This window comes from Nannospalax galili, unplaced genomic scaffold, assembly GCF_000622305.1.
Source record: "Nannospalax galili isolate Female #2095 unplaced genomic scaffold, S.galili_v1.0 scaffold355, whole genome shotgun sequence".
NCBI classification, from domain to species: domain Eukaryota; kingdom Metazoa; phylum Chordata; class Mammalia; order Rodentia; family Spalacidae; genus Nannospalax; species Nannospalax galili.
Window position 1 is genome coordinate 1054920 of NW_008336848.1, and position 6303 is coordinate 1061222.

Here is a 6303-nt window from a genome sequence, read left to right on the forward strand (position 1 = left end):
GCAATCCCAATCAAAATCCCCATGACATACTTCACAGAATTAGAAAAATCCATCCTTAAATTCACATGGAGGCACAGAAGACCCCGAATAGCCAAAGCAACCCTGAGCACAAAGAGCAATGCTGGGGGATTACTATACAAGATCTCAAAGAATATTACAGAGTCATAGTCATAAAAACAGCATGATACTGCCACATAGAGTAATGGAACATCATTGAAGATCCAAACCCAAGTACATACAGTTTCAGCCACCTGATATTTGACAAATGTGCCAAGAACGCACAGTTGAGGAAAGACAGCATCTTCAACAAATGGTGCTGGCAAAACTGGATCTCCACCTGTAGAAGAATGAAACTAGATCCTTACCTTTCATCTTGTTCAAAATTCAACTCCAAATGGATCAAACCCTTAATGTGAAACTAGAAACCCTGAAACTATTAGAAGATCCTCAAATGACCTTAAGTGTAATAATAAACTGATCTATTTGGGCCAACTGTATGGCCTTAAACATCCAAACGGAAAGTATAATCAAAGAGTAAAGTCATCAGTATACTTCTTTAAGAGTACAAGGGATTACACTTCCCAGACATTATGCTTAAGTCTATATAAAAAATTATTTCAACAATTATTTCTCATTGATGATTTTATTCCTCACCAGAAAATGTTGCTCAGATATAAAACTTCAAATCTTGGTCTCCAATACTGTAGTGCCCACCTGTAGCTAAGGGAGACAAACGGCTATTGTTCTAAAATGATGGATAAATTTGTTTTCTAGAAGTCTTTGAGAGGGAACTGACATTGATTCTAATCACTCCAACGGCTATCAAAATACCTGAATGCAAATCCTGAATCCATCACTCTAAAGTCCAGCCTTGGAAGACAAAAGAAAAATGAGGAGGAACCCCATAGAGGGATGCTTTTGGAAGCCCTTGTCAAGAATTTCCAATGGACTGTCATATGAGCATTTAAAATTTGCCCTGTTCTGACTTGTTTCTAGTCCCCTGTCTAGAACTTCTAATGCTAAATACTCTTGCCTTTATTTCTCCTTCACATCTCCTATACATGATTCAAGGACCTTCTTTTCCCCTTAGAGATAAGTGTTATGCAATTTGGGAGTCTTTTAGATAGGCCCAATGAAGGGGTACTCCAATTGCCTCACCCTGCTTCCCTGTTCAGCATGGAAGAAGCCAGAGCAGTCTGCATCCCTATTCCCTACTGGCAATTTGGGTAACTTCTTCAGAGGATGATGTGATAAAAATAGGAGGTAGGAATTGGTTAGGCAGTTAGGGTAAAAAGACCCCAAAGAAAAGTAGCCAGTTTGTTGGCGAAAAGTCAAAATGTCCTTGGGCCTGTTAGCTACATACTCTGTTCCAAAGGCCAAAAATGTCAAAAGTATTTGGGAGCTTGTATCTAATCCGTAAAAGATTTTAGGGTTACCTCTTCGGGGTGGGGGTGTTAGAGTACCAAAAGCCCCATAAAAATAAATAAATAAATCAAACAAGAAGAAAGAGTACATGAAGTTATCAGAAAAAAGTGATGGGGAGGTATGGGAGGATTTGGAGGGGAGGGAGTGGGCATGGATTTGATCAAAACACCTTATATGCATGTATGAAATTCTCAATAAATTATTTATTTTAAAAAGAACAACAACAACAACAAAACAACACAGTGATGAAAGTGCTAGAGGAATACACAGGCATAATGATTCAAGATGTAGTTGCAGGCAAAAGCTCTCTGAAAAAGACTTCAGTAGCAAAGAAAATTAGCCCAAGAATTGACAAATGGGATTCGGTGAAATTAAAAAGCTTCTTCACAATAAAGAAAACAATCAGCAGAATGAAGACACAACCTATAGAATGGGAGAACATCTTTGCCAGTTATTCTTCAGCTAAGGTACAAAAAGTAAAAGTTAAACACCAGTCCCTCCAATTTTCCAGTAAATAAGTGGGGTAGTGATCTGGATGGTTCTTTCAGAAAATTAAACATAAATGGCAAGAATTTTTTGCCATCACAGGAATGCAAAGTAAAACTACCTTGAGATCTCATCTTACCCCAATTAGAATGACTAATGTCAGGAAAACTAATAACAAATGCTGATAAGGATGTGGGAAAAGAGGTTTTTTTTTTTTTAAATTTGAACATTTATTTTCATTCTTCAAGCTACTGGTTTGGTGTTTACATTTTGGGGTTAAGTTTCTCGTTGCACATTGGAGGAGTCAGCAGGGAAATGTTGATGGGCATTGTGATTGTAGTAAAGCAGTACAGGTTTTGATCTGTGACCCAAAGTAATCTCTTTCTCAAGATGCTGGGTGGCGAGGAAGAACCAAAGTCTTAACACTTGCTATAGCCATATGGCCCCCAAACAACAAGAACTTAATTGATCAGAGCATGATGTCCTGAAGAAAATGCTCAGTTCCTGGTCATGGCTGCCCAGGACAGTGGCTTGTGAACCACAGGCTGCCTCACATCATGATCCATTGAAGAAAAAGTAGGACTCATTCCTGAGCACAGCTTCCCACCCACCCCCTGCAGGGGAAATCTGTATTCCACTGGAGATGGGCAGCTCTCTCCCCTGCTGTTCTGTTCTGCTTACCTCTAAGAGGATTCTTTTAACACTGCTGGTGGGAATGTAAACGTGTATATACACTATGGAAATCAGGATGGAGAATCTTCAAAAAACTGAAAATAGTACTGTTAGAGTACTAAAGAGCCCCATAAGTTTAATTGGCCAAGACTATAAAATCACTAGTCTATCTGTTGGAGGACCTACTTTTCTAGTCTCACTGGTCAATAACCTGGTGATAGGACCACTCCTAAGAAGGCAGGTTCACCATAAGTTTTACTAAATACATGGGCAGACAACCTGTTGCGTTAATGAGGTACCTAATAATTCCTGTCTGGAACTAGCTGTAGATCTCTGCAGACCTTCTGGACCAGCCACAGTCATGTAGGTCTCTGTAAGTCTTTCTACATTCCTGAACTCTTCAGGAAGGTGTAATTTCTCCTTTTCTTCTTCATGCCTTTCTTACTAAACATGCTTTCTTTAAGGCTTTGGTCTGCTCCTAGCATCTTGGAGTTCTTCACTTTTTCTGTAAAGCTTCCTTCTCCCAGCCATGTGGCTGTGAGTCAGCCATGTGTCTGACCTCCATGCAGGCTCTAAACTTGCACTGCTTCATGATATTCTTTCCTTTTCCCACCATTCTCCTCCTCAAGGCACCTAACCAGCCTGCCTGTCCTGAGGATTTTTCTTAAAGATTCTAATAAAATTGTAAACGCTTCCATTTGGGTCCATTCTTAAATTTTTTTTATGAATGAGACTAAGAACCCTCTAGGGGACCCTCTTTCTCCCCATTTCAGTACTATCATATTATCCAGCTTTTCAACTCCTTAATATAAATCTGAAGGATTCTAAGTCAGCATGCCACAAAGATATTTGCACATCATGTTTATTGTTGCACTATTCAAAAAAGCCAAACTATGGAGCCAGCCTAGAGACCCATCAACAGATGAACAGAAAATACTGTGCATAGGTACAGGGAAATTTTATTCAACTGTGAAGAAGAATGAAATTATAACATTTACAGGAAAATGATTAGAACTGGAACTTTATGTTAACTGAAATAAGTCAGACTCAGAGAAAAAAATATTACATGTTTTCTCTCATTTTTGGACTACAGGTTAAAATATGTATGTATATCTAACAAAAAATTAATGAAATGTTTCAGTCATGTTGTATGTATTAATGTTTTGTGCCTTTTTATTGCTAAATAGTAGTCTATTGTATAAATACACCATACATTTGAATTGCTTAAATTGTAGGGTATTATGCATAATTCCACTTTGAACACTGATATACAGTAAAGTATTATGTTGCTGTATGTTTTTATATGACTTGAGCATATCCTGGGGGTAGAATTTCTGAATGATGGTAGCTCTGTGCGAACTGTAAGTTGAGGAATTATCACGTTTTCTCAAATGACTACATCATTTTTACATCCTTATCAGTAATGAGTTCTAATTTATGCAAGTTTTTGTCAACACTGATCATTGTTTATATTTTTCAACATAGCTTTGCTGTCTTTCCTGCTGATTATAGCCATTCTAGTGGATTTGAAGTTAAAATCTCATCATGACTTTACTTTGCATTTCTGTGAATGCCAATGATGTTGAACATCTTTTTTTATATCGGCCTTTTGCATGTTTTCTTTTCTTTGGAGAACACTCTATTCAAATGATTTCCCTTTGGCTTTTACATCTTTTCTGTTTAAGATCTCACCTTTAAAAAATGCCTGCTAGTCTTGCTAGTTTGATTATTTGCAAGGAAACAAACAGTTATGTACTGAATCAGATGCCAGTTCCTTAATCACAAGCTATTGAGTTAAAAATACTGAACCGTGAGCTTCAGATCTCTGGTCCATCCCTGGCTCCATCCCTTGTGATCATCCCTAGCTCCATCCCATGTGGTCTGCCTGTAGGAGCTTGTAGGACCTACAAGCTTCAGCCTCATCCTCTAGTCCATCTAGTTTAAGATTCTCTTTGTTCATCCAGAAATGTAATACTAAACACTAGCTTCAGATCAGGTGTGGTACAAGGTTCTGGGGAACACAGATGAACAAAACTTGGCTCTTTAGCCTGATGTTACTTGATATCTAGTCATTTTAATGGATATCACAATATAACATGAAGCTGTTGCAAGAAAGAAAACAAATACCAGGGAAGCCACAACAAAGGAGCAGCCTGCTGTTCACAGAGACATCTGAAGAAGCTTCAGGACAGACTATCTCTGAATCTCCTTTAAATGTTAATTCTCCAAAGCTGTGATTTCATGCATATTTTGTTATATTAAATAGGGATATTATATTGTTTATCAAGACATGGGGCTCTAGCTACCATGGTGACATACACTTTAAGTGCCAGCACTCAGAAGGGAGGCAGAGGCAGGCAGATTTCTGAGGTCAAGGCCAGCTTGGTCTCCATAGTGAATTCTAGGATAGCTGGAGCTACTAGAGAGACCCTGTCTCTATAAAAGAAAAAAAAAAGACATTGAGACTCATAGTTATTGATGTTATTTTATTCATTATAATAACTTTTGTTAATAGAGCCCTTAACTCTTGATGCTAAGGAATGTGAACAGGCTTTATTTGTCTGTCTCAGACCCTAATGTATCTTGAATGAATAAGTAGCAGACAGAAGAGAGAAATTGCAGAGGACATCTCAGAGATCTCAGTTATAAACTTTTTCTTTCACACTTGAGCCCCAGTACTCTCCACTTTGAGGAAGCTGTAATCATTAATAGGAAAAGTTCAGCATTCTTGTGCAGAGTTCCAGAATGTTCTTGATGAGAAGGGAGTTATTGCTGCCTTTTACCTGGACCTGAAGTTCTTTACACATTCAAGTAAACTGATTCAAATTTATGCCATTTTTCCAATGTTACATTGTTCTTTCAGATTTAGGGTTTGGAAAATTGTATATAGAGGGGGGAGATATGAGGGCACCTAAAATTCCAGTCCTACATTTTATAGAGGAGAAACGGATGATCAGGGTTATCAATGATCTTGGTAAATCCAGAGCAGTGTCCAAGCATTTGATCTTATCTTAACAGGTTTTCATCTTCTTCCAAATCCTGTCTTCTCTCTTTAAAAAAATCTACAATTTAAAACTAAGTAAGTGCTATAAACAAAAATAAGCTTGCAACATCTTTTAATTATGAGCACTGACTTATGGTAAGAAAATGTTTTGAGTTCTGATGACTGATGACTTCCTTGGTAGACTTCAAGCACAATGAGTGTGAAGGCACAGTTAGGTTGGAGTTAGAGGCTGTGCTATTCTACTGCACAGCAATGACAGAAACCAATAGTATGCTTATGGTCAAAAGGCTAGAAGAACGTATTTTGAAAGTTTTCCTTGGAAGGATATGATGCATGTTTGAGAAGATATAGCCAACTAGACTTAAACTTTACACAGTGGACACATGTACTGAATCATCACATGGTTCCCCATAAATATGACCATTTTTTTTGTTTTTATGAATCTGTTAAAATTCATTTTATTAAAAATGTCTTCCTAAGCCAGGTGTGGTGATGCACGCCTTTAATCCGAGCACTTGGGAGGTAGAGGCAGGCGGATCTCTGTGAGTTCAAGGCCAGCCTGGTCTACATAGCGAGTTCCAGGACAGCTGGGGCTACAGAGAGACCCTGTCTTAAAAAGACCAAAAAAAAAAAAAAAAAAAAAGTCTTCCTAAGACTAATTGTATATGTGAATTTGACTGCTGTAACAGACTGCCACAGACTAGGTGACTTAAATG